The 18,002-nt window shown below is 33.3% G+C and overlaps 1 protein-coding gene across 3 annotated transcripts in view; it reads left to right on the top strand.

Moving 5' to 3' along the window:
• Positions 1 to 18,002, top strand: part of LOC120417731 (potassium voltage-gated channel protein Shaw-like) — a 225,162-nt gene that overhangs the window by 26,377 nt on the left and 180,783 nt on the right. The window lies entirely within an intron of this gene.

Here is an 18,002-nt window from a genome sequence, read left to right as displayed (position 1 = left end):
TATCTTTTGAAGGAATTTTTTGATCGATTTGGTGTCTTCGGCAAAGTTGTAGGTATGGATACGGACTACACTGGAAAAAAATAATACACGGTAAAAAAAATTTGGTGATTTTTTTATTTAACTTTTTATCACTAAAACTTGATTTACAAAAAAACACTATTTTTAATTTTTTTTATTTTTTGATATGTTTTAGAAGGCATAAAATGCCAACTTTTCAGAAATTTCCAGGTTGTGCAAAAAATCACTGACCGAGTTATGAATTTTTTAATCAATACTGATTTTTTCAAAAAATCGAAATTTTGGTCGTAAAAATTTTTCAACTTCATTTTTCGATGTAAAATCAAATTTGCAATCAAAAAGTACTTTACTGAAATTTTGATAAAGTGCACCGTTTTCAAGTTATAACCATATTTAAGTGACTTTTTTGAAAATAGTCGCAGTTTTTCATTTTTTTAAATTAGTGCACATGTTTGCCCAGTTTTGAAAAAAATATTTTTGAAAAGCTGAGAAAATTCTCTATATTTTGCTTATTTGGACTTTGTTGATACGACCTTTAGTTGCTGAGATATTGCAATGCAAAGGTTTAAAAACAGGAAAATTGATGTTTTCTAAGTTTCACCCAAACAACCCACCATTTTCTATCGTCAATATCTCAGCAACTAATGGTCCGATTTTCAATGTTAATATATGAAACATTTGTGAAATTTTCCGATCTCTTCGAAAAAAATATTTTTGGAATTTTCAAATCAAGACTAACATTTCACAAAGGCCAAACATTCAATATTACGCCCTTTTAAAATGTTTGTCTTGATTTGAAAATTCCAAAAATATTTTTTTCGAAAAGATCGGAAAATTTCACAATTGTTTCATATATTAACATTGAAAATCGGACCATTAGTTGCTGAGATATTGACGATAGAAAATGGTGGGTTGTTTGGGTGAAACTTAGAAAACATCAATTTTCCTGTTTTTAAACCTTTGCATTGCAATATCTCAGCAACTAAAGGTCGTATCAACAAAGTCCAAATAAGCAAAATATAGAGAATTTTCTCAGCTTTTCAAAAATATTTTTTTCAAAACTGGGCAAACATGTGCACTAATTTAAAAAAATGAAAAACTGCGACTATTTTCAAAAAAGTCACTTAAATATGGCTATAACTTGAAAACGGTGCACTTTATCAAAATTTTAGTAAAGTACTTTTTGATTGCAAATTTGATTTTACATCGAAAAATGAAGTTGAAAAATTTTTACGACCAAAATTTCGATTTTTTGAAAAAATCAGTATTGATTAAAAAATTCATAACTCGGTCAGTGATTTTTTGCACAACCTGGAAATTTCTGAAAAGTTGGCATTTTATGCCTTCTAAAACATATCAAAAAATAAAAAAAATTAAAAATAGTGTTTTTTTGTAAATCAAGTTTTAGTGATAAAAAGTTAAATAAAAAAATCACCCAATTTTTTTTTACCGTGTATTATTTTTTCCAGTGTAGTCCGTATCCATACCTACAACTTTGCCGAAGACACCAAATCGATCAAAAAATTCCTTCAAAAGATACAGATTTTTGAATTTTCATACATCATTTTTGTATGGACAGCTGCCGAATTTGTATGGAAAATTATATGGACAAACTAATGATGCAAAATGGCTTCTTTGGGCATACCGAAGGCACCAAAAAAGTTTCAGCCGGATTAAAAAATACAAAAATTAAAATTGAAGAAAAAAGACCGATTTCGTAGAGAATTGCTCATTAAAGAGTGTCAAAATGTTCTACAAAGTTGTAGCGCAGACAAACACAAAAATTTTGATATATAAACATCAGGGGTTTGGAATAAACACGTAACTCTAAAATGTAAATTTTTGTTCTAAATGAAAAAATGACCCTTCTGGGACAATGTAGATTCGAAAAGTACATTAAATTTCCCATAAAATAACATGTTCCAAAAATTTTTACAGTCGAGTAACGGAAAATGGGAGAATTTTTAAAACTTTATTAGTGTATTTTTCGATGAAAAATACGTTTTTCCGGAATTCTGAGTACGCCATCAAATCGGGCGTCTAATTTTAGTCCCTTTGACACCAAATTTCTATCTCATCACCGCTTCTGGTTGCAAATTTTTGAAAAACACCTCTTTTTCGCATGTTCAAAAATGAAAGGAGTCGTACCACCCCTCCGTCACGAGATATAAAAAACGGCCAACAGATTCGTGATCAGGGACAAAAATTTCCCCTTAGGACAAAGTTTCACGCAAATCGAAGAGGGTTTGAGGCAACTTTTCCCGATTTCGTGTGAGTTGGTAGAGAATTACCCCAATGATGATGTCACACACATAATTTCCAACTTGTCTCCATTTCAGAATGAAATGATTGAAATTCTGTCTTTGTCGAATGCAAAAAAAAAATATTGTGGTCATACCGCATCTCCGTCATGAGATATCGAGAAATTTACCTCAAATTTATGATCAAGAACCAACATTACTTTCTAGGAAAAAGTTAAATGTAAATTGAAGAGGGGTCGGGGCAATTTTTTTTGTTTTTTTTTTTCACACTTGAAAGTCTTACTGATTCGACTCGAATATAGGTGAATGATTACTGCACCTCGAACACTCCAGGGTTAACTGCCACAAAACTACGTTTACCATGTTTGAAGCCTTCACGTGCCTATCTTGCTCGTTCTCTCTATCTGTTATCCTGCAGTCCTGTCAGAACCGTGTGCCAACCACGCAAACGAACCAATGCGAAATCTCACTCACTCACGACCCATGACACACACCTTACCTATAGCTAGAGATAGAAGCTCCTTCTCGCACTCACTAATGATGCTCGCACATTTTCCGAGTCCCCGAGCCCATCTCACACACAGCCATATTCCACGGGCGGCTTTTCACGACAATGGTGTCTCTTACGAGCCATAAACTTCCCATCTGGATGTAGTGGAAGGGATTTTTCCCATTTTCCGAGCGACCGACCCGAAAGCGAATTTTCATGTGTCAAGTCGGGGTAGGAAGAAGAAGAAGACCGAGAAAATTGGCTGCCATCACATCCGATGTGCTGCCTGGTACTGCCGGATGGTGGGGAAAAAAAGGATCTCAATTTCAGGCCCAGGCCCACGGAATGACTTGACACGTGGGGTTTTATGCCCAGGCGGGTGCGTGGGTGAATTGCAAACGGAAATTTGGCGATAAGTTTTGATGTTTAGGTCTCGCTGGGCCCGAGCGAACCCGGACTCTCGTTAATTTGCCGACTTTAAGGGCGAAACTTTGCTGGGCAAAACGCAATCGTGTGATTGTTTTTAAGAGAAAGTTGCAGAACAGTTGGGAATATGTGATCAGTTTTATATTTTATTGGTATATTTGGGAAAGGTTTCAATTGCATTCCATATTTAGTATTTTTTGCTTATTTGTAATAAGTTATTTTTTTTTTAAATTCATTTGAGTTGAGTTGAGTTGAGTTGAGTTGAGTTGAGTTGAGTTGAGTTGAGTTGAGTTGAGTTGAGTTGAGTTGAGTTGAGTTGAGTTGAGTTGAGTTGAGTTGAGTTGAGTTGAGTTGAGTTGAGTTGAGTTGAGTTGAGTTGAGTTGAGTTGAGTTGAGTTGAGTTGAGTTGAGTTGATTTGAGTTGAGTTGAGTTGAGTTGAGTTGAGTTGAGTTGAGTTGAGTTGAGTTGAGTTGAGTTGAGTTGAGTTGAGTTGAGTTGAGTTGAGTTGAGTTGAGTTGAGTTGAGTTGAGTTGAGTTGAGTTGAGTTGAGTTGAGTTGAGTTGAGTTGAGTTGAGTTGAGTTGAGTTGAGTTGAGTTGAGTTGAGTTGAGTTGAGTTGAGTTGAGTTGAGTTGAGTTGAGTTGAGTTGAGTTGAGTTGAGTTGAGTTGAGTTGAGTTGAGTTGAGTTGAGTTGAGTTGAGTTGAGTTGAGTTGAGTTGAGTTGAGTTGAGTTGAGTTGAGTTGAGTTGAGTTGAGTTGAGTTGAGTTGAGTTGAGTTGAGTTGAGTTGAGTTGAGTTGAGTTGAGTTGAGTTGAGTTGAGTTGAGTTGAGTTGAGTTGAGTTGAGTTGAGTTGAGTTGAGTTGAGTTGAGTTGAGTTGAGTTGAGTTGAGTTGAGTTGAGTTGAGTTGAGTTGAGTTGAGTTGAGTTGAGTTGAGTAATAAGAATTTCAACCAACAGCTCAACCCCTGAACTGCAACAAGTAATTGGATTGCTTTACTACGGTAGTAAAATTTTGATTCACTGCCCTGGTGCAAAAAACGGCACTTCATTCACAGCACAGCAAAGTTACAGCAGAACAACTGAACTATGAACTTCTGACGTGATGTGTCTGTGCGGGGGCAGCAACTCTGCAAAATTTTCGCCGCTGATGCCACCCAAAAGGGCAAATTGCCGCGGGAAAACGCGTTTCTAAACCAATTTCCCGCACCTCCGGCCAAGTGGAAAATTTTGGCGAAATTAGTCTGGCAAGGGATTTGTTTGATTTTGCCTTCGCTTGTGGGTTCTAAGGGCATATCCAATGTGGAACGAATTTGCAGGAAAATCTGCGTTAAAATTGGAAGATGAAAAAGAAGGTTTCAAACAAAGAGAGAGATTTCGAAATTCAACTTCAAAGCCGCCATAACACCGAAATGGCTTGGATTGACTGTTTTTTTATGAGAGATTAACCCTCGTGTACCAATCCAGTGTGTGTGTGTGTTTGTGTGTTCCGTCGGGGTTATGTTGAACGGACCATTTGGTTTTGAGTTGCGGCGGTGGGCGGCATCATGAAACGCACCACCAGCAGGGGAAAATGCTCACCGTGGCGAAGAAAATATGGGTTACGGTTATGGCGGTTTGGCTCGCGAATCATGTTCGCGTTGGCGGCGGGAAAAGCTGGTAGGAATGTTCCCTCGGGTTGCGCTCCTTTCATCGCGATTAATGTGGTGACCCATTTTCCGTGCCCGGGTCCGAGCGAGATTGAACCCCTCGCATCTACGCCGGGGACAAAAGTTTCATATCACATTTTATGATGATAGGAAACAAAAGGGGAACTCGTAAAAAAAATTCTCTGGATTCAGCGGAAAAAAATCGGGAGGGCAACAATGACGAAAAGAGCAATAAATATGGACGAACAACGGACGGATCGGGGTCAGTTTTGTGACTGGAGCAAAAACGAATGTCCACTTATATTCTAACTGGTGTAGCATGACAGAAACTGGTTGACAGTGGAGGATGATAAATAGGCAACGATAGTGAGTTGAACTACTTTTTGGACATTTAGATTGCCTTTCACTGAATCTCGAACATGTTATTCAAATAACCCTAGAATGACAGAAAACAATTCTATGGGAAAATCCCGAATTGTAGAAACTATTCGAATATCAACAAATAATTTCCGGTTTGTACACCTTGCCTTGATTAAAGTCTAACTAATAGGATATCCAAAAATCTAGAAGCCAAATAATATTACAATTACAATTACAAAAAAAATGTCAAGAATCAGCAACTTTGCAAACTTGTGCTTTTTTTATTTTTTGCATATATTTTGAAAACATTGTCGATTACCAGAGAGATGGGTTATTCTCCATAAACTTACGCAAAATCGGAATAAGGGGCCACGAACCAACTTCGATTTGCCTACAACTTTGCCTCCTAAAGGTTTTATTCCGTGATCACAAATCCCAGCTCCATTTTTCAATATCTCGTGACGGAGGGGCGATTTTTGTAACCTGTAATGGGAATGGTTTGGAAATTTGGTTTCAAAAGGACTTTTACGTAAAATTGTATGCCCGATTTGATGGCGTACACAGAAAAAAATGATGGTAATATTCATCAGGAAATGGTGACAGATTTTGTGGCAAAATAAATGATAAATTTTACCCCAGAAAATGATGAATATTCATCAGTTTTTGATGAATATTCATCAGGTTCACATTTTTACACATTTTTTTTGTAATATTACACAAATAAAGAGGTAATATTCAACCTACCAAATTTTCAACATTCCAAAATTCAACTTTTTTTTTCTGTGTACTCAGAATTCTAAAAAAATACGTATTTTTCATCAAAAACTATAAATAAAGTAACAAAAATTGTGCAATTTTCCGTTAGAATAAGCAATAACTCAGAAGAAATATTCTTAAAATTTAGAACAGGAGTGGGTTCACCGGAAGCAGTGCTAGGCCGGATCATTTTTAAAGTATGATTTTCGTGAAGAAAATAAACAAAATACATGAAAACTGCTAAAATGTTGAGACAAGTGAAAAGGCATCATCCGTTACATTTTTTAACTTTCTCAATGTTTATTATCAACATAAAAAGTGGCGAAGAACACTTAAAGATGAGATACTTAAAATCTAAAAAAAAAAATCTTTTTTTTAAACGCGATTTTTCAAACTCTGTTAAAAATTTTGAAATGTTGAAAATTGTGACTTTTTTTTATTTTTTTTTTTATTCAATTGTCAATGAAAAATATTAGGTCTATGTTATTAACAATATTCAAAAGAAAAATTGCCGTTGTCACAACTATCATGTTTTTGTACATTTAAAACAATATTATCAAGCAAAACAAGGTAAATGGGCCAATATGGATTAGTAAACAAGCAGGCTGTCCTGCTCATGTCAAATGTAAACTTTTACTGACATGAGCAGGTCAGCCTGCTTGTTTACAAATCCACATTTGGTTCATTTACATTGTTTTGCTTGATTATCTTCTTTGAATAAAAAAATGAACGATTAATCCAAATGGAAATCATCAAAAAATCATGTTTCAATTTTGATTTTTCAATTTTTTAAGTGTCACCTAAAGATGTTATTTGTTGTCATGATAATAAGTAAAATTTTAATAATTAAAGTTTACCTTACACTGAATACAAATTCAAATTCTAAATAATTTATTAAAAAAATAAGGGAAAAATAAAAAAGTGCTGATTTCAGACATTTTCAATGATAAATTCTCCTTCAATAGATAAATTCTCTGGTAAGTTTGCAATACGTCGTAACCGCCAACGCGACCTCCGACACATATTTGATTTTTTATCTGAAACAAATTCAATTTTCATTGGTTTTAAGTAAAAAGCATTTAAAGGACTTGAAGATGAACAATTTCAAACATTTTTGAATTTGATAATTTGTAAATTGATCGAGAAACGATCGAAAAACGGCTTTGTTTACAATTGGCGCTTAGAACCTTTTGAAAACTAATCCGAGAATTGTTCATGTGAAAATGTAAGATGTATGAATTTTATTTTGTTCATTTTGAAAAATAAAATAGAAATTATACAAGTTTTGAAATAAAAAACCAGACTTTATTTAAACATAAAAAAACAAATGTAAATGAATTTTTGAATAATTATAAAAAGCTTGGAATTTGAAAAGTTTTCTTTTTTTTTGATAACTGTTTTTTTTTCATTGATTCTTAACGGCTATAATTGAAAAAAATAAATACTTTTAAAAGTTATTGAACCCATGAAAACATTTCATGTAAAATCAATATTTAAAAAAAGAAACAAAATCATGAGGGGCCTCAAGGGCCAGTCACTGAACCATTTTTAGAGCCATCGTGGGCCGGATGTTGGGCACGCCAGATTTAGAACATTTTATTTTAAAATTTCGTGTTTATTTTTATTTTCATAGTCATTTGTTAGAGTGCAATAATATTCTACAAAGTAGTAGAACAATTACAAAAAAAAAATTATATAAACATTAGGGACTCATTTGTAATCAACACGAGTTATCGCGATTTTACGGGAAAAAAGTTTTGAGAAAGTAATCATGTTACAAAAGTCGGGGAAATGGCTGTGTGAGTCTCAATCTTCTGACAATTTTGGGAGCCCATACAAAAATTTTATTCATATATTCAAAAACCGTTGTTTTGAAAACTGGCTATCTCATCGATTTGGTGTCTTGGACAAAGTTGTAGTTTATGATTTTGACTTTTCAGAAAAAAAATGATTAATTCTCAAATAGTTACACATTTAAAAAAAATCACTGAAAACAATCAATTATTGAAAAAACATAGCACCCTTCAACTTTTGTTATTTTTTATATTTTTAGCAGACTTTTTATTGATAACTTCTAAGCTACATATTATACTGGACGTTTTGATTCAGGGCAAGTTAGGCCGCTGCAAATATTTTTCAAAGTTTACGTCGGCCCCCTTCAAAATTGGTCCGAAAAATCAGGGGCAAACAAATATTTTTTCAAAAATCTTCAAAATTTTAATGAAAATAGATGTCAAATCAACATAAAACAATCGAAAACGCATTTTTCTGCATCTATAATCATATTTAGCATGTTTGGGCTGGATTAAAAGTATTTTGAAATTTTATGAAATTCAAATGTACAAAACTTGTAAAAACTTTTTTTTGCCAAAAAAATAAATTTTCGTCAATATTTAGATATTCTGGAAACTAAGGATTGCATAACAACTGGCTAGGTGTAAAATGCATTTTTAAACACTTTGTTCATTCAAATGTTGAAACCATGGCTTGTAAATTCAATGTTTATACTTTTTTTATTTTTTTGCCCCTCTCTCAACTTTGGTCAGAGTTGAGGGACATAAACTTCAAAAATATTTGCAACGGCCTAATGATCATTTGAAAAAAAAAGTTTTCAATTAAATTTCCAGTTTCCAGTCAAATAAAAAAAAACGAGGGAAAAAACTTATTTAGCAGCTACTTTCAAACCTAACGTCAAGATAAAACATTTTTCGTGAGTTATGATATAAATGACAAGGTCAGGGAACTCAAAACAAATGTTCTAATTAAATATTACCAAAAAAATAACTAAGGTAAGACATTTGATACCTTTTAAGATTTTAGCTAATATAATTGCTATAAAAACTTAGGAGCGGCCGTGGCTGACTGGTTACAGTGTTCGCTTTGTAAGCGAATGGTCCTGGGTTCGATTCCCATCTGCTCCCACCGAGAAAGCATAGGAAATATGAATCTTGAAACTCTGAACATGAACGAAAAATCAAAGTCGCTCGAGTCGGGGTTCGAACCCCCGTCCTTTAGATTGGTAAGCAAAAATGCTAACCACTAGGCCATCGCACCTTGGTGAGCTATGATTGGAATTAGGAATACTGTATCTACCAACTATATACGCGCTGGGTCCTTGTCCATTTGACGAGGGTTCGGAAGTTCTAAATAACGTTTGAATCCGATTGATTCAAACGTTCTTCAGGGCGGGGCTTGTCGACTCAAGCTGAGGGACCTCGCGCTCGGCTAGCCAGCGTAGAAATAGGTCACCGAAGCTCGGCAGAGCTAACACCTTCCAAATGCCTATGCGAGTTATTTGCATGTATAGAATATAGATCTAAAAAATACATGGAAACAACTCAATTTGTAAGAAGCGGCCGCGTGGTCCCGTTTGGTTGGTTGCACACACACACACAAATATAATTGCTATAAAAACTTCATAATGAGATAAAATCAATTTTCACCAATAGAAGATTTCCAAAAACAGTTTCCCTGACTCGGGACTTCCCTTTCATCAAGCTCTAGAGAAAATTAGGGAGTTTCATTCAAGTTTTATGAAAATAACTTTTAAAGATGCTGTGGACTCGTTGATACCTAATATCAATAGGCAAAATACTTTGAATTAAAAAAATGACAAGACAAGAAATTTGAAATTTTTCCTAAACGTTTTTTGACGCCAACTTGACAAAGTTGTGAGTTGTGACAATGTTTTTTGCCAGAAAGCGAAAACGATCAGAACTCGTATGGCTAACATACTTGCAAATTATTGTTGATACTGAATACTTGAGAATTTCCTTTCATTTCTCAAAATAGTCCAAATAATTTGCTGACCTACAGCGAACACTTGTCCGATAAATTACCACCCACCCACGGCTTACCCATATTTCCCCGTTCAATTACATTTATTGCGCCCACATACAATAAATGTTACGCTGGTCCCGAGCAACAAAACACAACACAAACAGACCAATTTCGTTTCTTTTTTGTGAACCCCTCTTACTCACGACTCTTTTTCCGAAGAGCTCATTAATAAACTCACACATTTTATTATGTTCCAAAAATAAGTCTAAACAAACAAAGATTTCGGTTTCACCAAACTCCCCCTACCAAATCTGACTAATGTTGCCTTTACTTGCTACAGCTGCTGGATAAACAAAACTCTTTTCGCGCTTCCCTTGACTTTTAAAATTTTGACTTATTACCTACTTGTTAGTCTGTGAGTGACGTCACCGGTGAAGCACACGCACTCACACACGTGTTGATCTTCTTCCTCTCGTGGCAACTGTAACTCATCACCGCCAGAAATCAACACTTCATCACTTCCAGAGTCATTTTCGAGTGTGTACGTGGAAAAACTCCGGAAAATCACTCTCGCACACACAACCACCCAACGTAACGTTCCGCGAGATTCCGAAAAACCGCGGCAATGATGAACATCGGTGACGTGGTTGGCATCATCATTGCCAGCCACAAATCACTGACGCCCTTTCTTCCACACCCACAAATTTCTCATCTCCCGATGGTATAATCTGGCGCAACCTCCCCCTCCACCACCCAGTGGGGTCGTTTTTCCGCCCAATTCACCGCCACACGACGCTGCTGCTGTTTATTTATTCATCTTTCCGAATCTGCTGGCTGCTACAAGTACAAGTTTTGGCTTAGTTGCGGTCGCCGTCATTGGCCGTGGCAAGTTGTTGTTGTTGTTGTTGGTGTGGCCGTTGCCATCACCGTCAGAGGCCGTTAGTTGCAACTTACCGTATGCCGGGAACGAGACCACACCAATCACAAGGGCCGACTTGGGAGGACGATTAAGATGCTGTCGTTTTTGCGCTGGAGAGGGAAAGAGAAATTTTTAAAACTTTGTTGGTTCGATTTTATTCTGTGTGTTTCTAATTTTGCAAAAAAAGATTGATCTTTTCTTTGAGATTAGCATATTAATTTTTTAATTTTGCTGAGCCTTTTCATATATTTGTACAGAAATTTCTCATTTTTGCATTCGAAGGTACTTGAAATAGTTTGAAAAAAAAATCTTTAAGTTGCATATTTTTAATAATTTTATAATAAAAAAATCAAATAGGGGAACTATACCCTTTCTCAGCCTATTTCTATTATCGGCCTATCAGCACTTTGAACATGAATTAAAGCTTTCATAAAGTGTTTTTGACTGTTTCAAAGTAATAGATAGCTCAAATAAAAGTGAGCAAGCAACTCTACATTGTTGAAACATCTGAAAATGTTGTTTTAATAGCGGAAAACGACAAAAGTGATGAGAATTGGTCGAACGGCTTAGTGTGATTAGAATGGGTATATTTTCCCTAGATTAACTTTATCAATGACTTTATTTTTCAAATTGAAACTGGTAATCTTATGTCAAGTAACCCAACAAAATGGTTGTCTGGTAACGGATTAATCCGTCATTATGTCAATATACTTGAATTCGAAAATATTCTTCTCATGGAAGGGCTATTCTAACAGAATAAATTGTTGGATTTAAACATTGCTTGACATTTTTCATGACGTTACATTTTTTAATAAACTTTAATTTTATTTAATGTTTTTGACTTTCGGTCCTGGTTACTGGAATCATGGTACATGGATTATAAATGGCCCCTAGAGAGTCATGGACACAAGGAGATATAATTTTTGACAGCAAAATTATGAATGATAAAATGTTCTTGAAAATATTCTAAATTCGTTTTATTTGTAAAAAAATGCAATAAAAACTATAATTTATGCAACAAATTGCAAAAAAAAAGATTTTTTAGCTAGAGTCGTACATTTATAAAACGAGGTAAATAGGGGAAATTCTCGTATGTTTGGCAGGTTAAGAACTCTTTCCTAACTCCATCAAATTTGCTGATTTTCACTATTTAAACAACTAATTTTGCAAAAAAATTGATAGAAACTTGCTTGCTCACTTCTCATTGAGCTATTTATCACTCGATTTCAGTTGAAATCGCTTTTAATTAGATTTAATTGAATGTCAAAGTTCTGACCTGCCAACATTAGAGGCACGCTGGAATTGGATGCTGTTCCCCTACGACGAGTTTTGAAAAAAAAAGGTTTTCAGCGAGTTTTTTTTTGCAATTCCGCCACAAACTCTATTTTTTTCAATTTCGTTGTGAAATTAATTACTTTTCCTGTCATTTTTGTTTGATGAAAAGGCCAACTTTTCTCTACTAAACATAAAAGTTTCGAAAAGTGATATTTTTGGATACAAGTGCTGAAATGTTTTACTTTCCAGCGATGAAATGAGTGCTGAAAAGTTGAATTTTTTAGCACTTGTGTTGAACTTTTCAATATTGTTTTGATTTTATTAGTGAATTGACTAAACAAATAGACAATTGACTTGAAATTCCATTCAAAGGGTTTTTCGGAATTGCATTAAATGTTGAATGGAACTTAAAAATTGATTTTTTCAGCACTCGTTGTTTTTATCCAACTTGGTAAACCTCGTAGGATAAATGTACGACTTATACTGGAAAATCTTCTTTTTGCAACTTGTTGCATAATAGTAGTATATGCAACAAGATTCAGCAGGATTTTTTCAGCACGAGTCGTACATTTATCCAACGAGGTTCACCGAGTTGGATAAATACGAAGAGTGCTGGAATAATCAAGTTTTGCAACAAGTTCCATACAATATTTTTTGCAATTCAAAAAAACACACACTTAGTGAAATTTTTTGTCAAATTTTCATGTATTTTGTCAATAAATCGTTTAAATCAAAAAAAAATGTTGAAAAGTGTTACTTTTCGAAACAAGTGCATTTGAGTGCTGAAAAGTAGAACTTTTCAGCATTTATTTTAAAAAAGTGTTGCTATTCGATTCTGTTATTTTTGGTACAGAAAAGTAGGCTATTTCGTCGTTCAAGAATGACAGAAAAAGTAAGTAGTTTCACGACGGAATTGCAAAAACTATTATTTTGCAATTCTGTAGTGAAACTACAAAATTTTTGTGTCATTATCGAACAACGAAACAGCCTACCTTTCTCTACCAAAAATAACAGAATCGAACAGAAATACATTTCAAAACAAATGCGGAAAAGTTCAACTTTTCAGCACTGAAATAGATGCTGAAAAGAGAACTATTCAGCATTACTTTTCAACATTGTTTCATAATTTATAAACTCATTTTAAAACTTGTTTTTTTTTAGCACTCGTCAACCGACGATAGTTTGGCAACAATCGGTCCGATTTGTAATGTTAAAAAACTTTTTTTTTTTTTTTGAGACAAAATTGAATCAAATAAATATATTACTCAAGGCAAAGTATATTGTTCAAGGCAAAGTTTGCTCTTTCCAAAGTTACTTATTTATCGTCGGAAAAAGTTTACGAGCACGCAGTTTTTGCTTCATCTCACGCATTTTTCTTCGGCTTACCTTGTAAGTCCCTTCGGTACTGTCATATTTATGGACGAATCTGCTGGTACTGGGTTTATGAGTCTTTTGGGGGCTCAAATAACCTTGGTTAGCATTGTGAGAAGCTAAACATATGATATAAACGCTTACATTAAGCAAATATACAAAATTAAATTGTTTGCCTTTTAATTCAGTTTGAACATTTCACAAAAGTATTTGTTAGCAACCAGTTAAATGGTTTTACTAAAAACAAAACAAAAACATTTAATATAAACAAAAGATAGGAAAAGGAAACTCCCTTATCATCATATTAATAATACCTTCAAACGGTACAATATCAATATCTATGATACTTGTCCCTAATGAAAACCCGCGGCCTGTTGATATTTTCAATTTTCTTTCACCCACCACTTCCACGCCAGACACCTTCCCGCTGGAGGAGGGGCGCTAAAATTTGCTCGTTTTCCTCGTTGTACACTTTCACGGGGAAATTAGTTTATGACGCTGCGCCGAGCTGCTTGCCTTTGCTGGGCCACTGATGGCCAAGTCTTGTTTGTTCGGATTCGGTCCTACTGCAGCCAGTGGCCATCGAGACGGTGAAACCTTCTACGTGGAATAAAACCCGGTGGCAGTGGAAGAGCTCGAAGCCGATCTTTTTAATTTGGCATCATTCTCGCCTTAGATTCCAACTTAAGAAACTTCTCTTTTTGATAAATTCATCTGAAATTATTGGTATTGTGACCTATATGGAGTTAAAACAAATATTCAGTTCATGCTCCAATTTTAGAACACGCATAAACTTTTAAAATAATTGAAAGATAAAACACTAAAAGACATAAAGTCAGGCGTTAATTAAAATATCGATTGAACCTTGAGCACAATCGACAAGGTTGAAGGCCTTCTTGAGTTGAGAAAAGGCATATTTATGATCCATCAGCAAGGCTTTGAGAAATTTGTCGCAAACTGCAGTAAAATTCAAAACAAAGTGGTAATAAAGCAGAGATTCATGACGAAGGAAAGCAGGCAAATGCGTCGTAAATCAAAGAATGGGGGATGCTTTTGTTATGGAAAGTAACAAATCTTGACTGAGACAGTATTGAATGTATATTCCTTCAAAACAGCGATAATAAAAAACATTCTTGACCATAAAGTTTTCAATTATTCCTCTGATTCTCCGCCAACTCTCACGAAATCGAAAAAAATACTCCGACCCCTCTTCGATTTGCGAAAAACTTAGTCCTTCCCGACCAGACGGAAATAACGTGGGAATAACATTTTTTGATATTTGATAATACTGGGTTTATAACATTTTATGTTATTTATAACAAGATTTGTTATTCGTCGTTATGATTTTTATGTTATTGGATTGTTATTGTAATAACAGACTTATAACAGTTTTAGTTATTCTTCGAACAAATCTCTGTTATTATTTTTTGTTATTTTAACAACTAATCCGATCAACCCAATAATATTTGGAGATATTCTTCCATAACAAAATCTGTTATTCCCAAGTTGTTTGGGCTAGCAACAAATATCAGACCAATAACAAATTTTGTTTTGATAACATAAACTGTTATTAAACCCTTATGCAAAAACTGATTTTTCAAGAAGTTTCGATAACACTTTCTGATATTTTAACAGTATTTGTTATTGAAATGGCATGAATTTTGTTATAACCGTCTGCCCAGGTTAAAGGTATTTTTGATCCTGATTAAGAATACGAGCTCCATTTTTCGATATCTCGTGACGGAGGGGCGGTACGACCACTTTCACTTTTGAACATTCGAAAAAAGACGAATTTTTCAATAATTTGCTACCTGAAATGGTGATGACATGGAAATTTGTTATCAAAGAAACTTTTGTGTGAAATTAGACGCCCAATTTGATGGCTTACTTAGAATTTCGAAAAAACGTATTTTTAATCGAAAAAAAAAATACAAAAATAGTTTCAATATTTCCGACGTTTTCCGTAACTCCACTGTACATTTTTTTGGAACCTATCTTCTATGGAAAATTTAATGTATTTTTCGAATCTGAAATAATCCAGAAGGGTTATTTTTTTTCATTTAAAGCTAAAATAGTAGTTTATGCAACAAGTTGTAAAAAGAGGATTTTTTCAGCACGAGTCGTACATTTATCCAACGAGGTTTACCGAGTTGGATAAATACGAAGAGTGCTGAAAAAATCATGTTTTGCAAAGAGTTCCATACAACATTTTTTGCAATTCCGAAAAACACCCATTGAGTGATATTTTAATTCAAATTTTCATGTATTTTGTCAATAAATCGTTTAAATAAAAAAAAATGAAAAAAGTTACTTTTCCAAACAAGTGCTGAAAAGTTCAACTTTTCAGCACCCATTTCAGTGCTGAAAAGTAGAACTTTTCAGCATTTATTTTGAAAAGTGTTTCTATTCGATTCTGGTATTTTTGATACAGAAAAGTAGGCTTTTTCGACGTTTAGGAATGACAGGAAAAGTCGAAATAGCAAAAAAATCATTTTAAAATTTCGCGTTATTTGTTATGAACATTTCAGCACTGTTATTTTTACTGATGAAAAGTAGGCCATTCATCGCTATAGAATATCAAAACATGTTATTTTATAGTATTAAAAAAACGGAATTGCAAAGAAAAAATTGCAAATGGAAAAATGAGCGCTCTTTACAGTAAAAATCAACTGATTGTTTGAGGGAATAATGAACACTTTTGAACAATATATTGGCTTACCTTTTATTTTATTTTAAAAAAAAACTATGAAAGAAGCGAGTTTTTGATGCAGCAAAATATGGTACCGTCATCTGGGGCGATTAGGGACTACAGTCTGAATAGGGACAGCACGTTTTAGAGCAGTTAAATGCTTCAAATTTGGAAATGCATGCATAAATTTTGTTGCCCTGAATCTGGTCTACGCCAAACCACACAATATATCAAAATATTAGGCTGCAACATTGTTATAACAGCTGTCCCAATTCACCCCATGTGTCCCGATTCAACCAGATAACTTTATTGGAGACCTGATTTTAAGGAAAAATGTATAATTGAAAACAAATTTGAACATTGTTAAATATAATTTTATCAAATTTAAAAAATAACATTCCAAAACAACACTATAAATTTTCAAATAAAGTGGATAATTTTCACATTATTTGTTATTATTAAGTGGTTGAGAAAATTTTCTACAGCTTTCTTTTTTTTCATATTTTTGATCGGACTGTTATTTGGTGAGATACATCATCGCCATATTGAAATGTTTAGAAAAATGAGTTTTTTTTTTTCAATTTTATTTAATTACCCTTAATTTTTTATAGCAAATTTAATTTCTTTAAAATATGATTAAAAATTTAAGTTTTTGCCCTATAAATCACATATTTATTACTCTTGTACCAGATATTGTACCATCTTACACTTTTGCACAAATTATGCCTTCATATCATCTTAAAACGTATTACAATCAATTATTATAATAAATTATAAAACTTTTGGTGATGAAAAGTCATTTAAAAAATATCGAGTTTTTAGAAAATTTAGTGATAAATGTATAATTTTCATTTTGCATGGTTATCAGAGATTTTTTCTTGGTATAGCTTTGAATAGCAATACCGGTACAGACAAAAACTTTAAATAAAATTTGTACCAGCATAAACTATGCAGAATGAACAAAACGACTGAAAATGAACCTTTGAATAAAGCAGCAAATTTTATGGTTCAAGGAAATATTCAAAAAATGAATTTATGAATTGTTGACAGTTTTTGCACTTTTTACAATATTACCAGTTTTTTATGGTAATTGCATTTTTTCGATACATATAGTTCTTAAAAAATTAATATATTTTTCAAAAAACTTTTTCTTGTGGTATTTGAACGCTTCTGAAAAGGATTAGTTTCTTTTGAAAAAAAGGTCGTTTGAATAAAACTGTTTTCAAAAATGCCGACTTATTTGAAAATTGATTAAAAAATCCATGAATTTTATTTTTTTTTAACATGTGCAAGGTTTAGGAAATCAATTGATAAAATAATTGAATTCCAATGAGTTTTTTTATTTACTTTTAAACATGTCTTGTTTTTTTGAAATTAAATTGGATTTTAAATATTTTTCGAGTTTTTTTCATTTTTTTTTTAACAAAAGCAGTATTTTGGAAACAAATAGTTATTTCAAGAAAACAATTCCATTGAGTTTTTGATTTCCTTTCAACATGAATAGTGCTGTATGTAATTTAAACAGTTGGTTTCCAATTTAGTTTCGAATTCTTTTTTTAGCGTGAGTAGTTCTTTAAAAAATACCAGCTTTTTTTTAAATATGTTAATTTTTTATGGTTTTATATTTTAGAAGACATGGGTAGCTTGTGAAAAAAATCAGCAACCCCTGAAATTTTTCATCTTCGACATATTTTTATCTGTATTCATGTTGAAATAGCTCTAGTTAAAAATGATAAATTAGGTGCATAACTTTGATTTTTTGAATTAGATAACATGAATTCATAGTTAGCACTTAAAATTGCGATGCAAATAAACATGAAACATTTTGTGATGAAAAATATGATTAATTTTTAAAATAAATAGAATTATTCAAGTTATTATTGGATGTTTTTTGTCTTTCTGTAATGATTCTATAATGAAAAAAATAAAAATATATCGGCTCACAACCCTTCCACTAATTTTCCACAATTTCGTGCAAAAGAGCGCAAATATCCACCAACCAGCAGCAGC

The sequence above is a fragment of the Culex pipiens genome, chromosome 2 (genome assembly GCF_016801865.2).
Source record: "Culex pipiens pallens isolate TS chromosome 2, TS_CPP_V2, whole genome shotgun sequence".
Lineage (NCBI taxonomy): Eukaryota > Metazoa > Arthropoda > Insecta > Diptera > Culicidae > Culex > Culex pipiens.
This window is presented reverse-complemented; position numbering and strand designations above follow the sequence as displayed.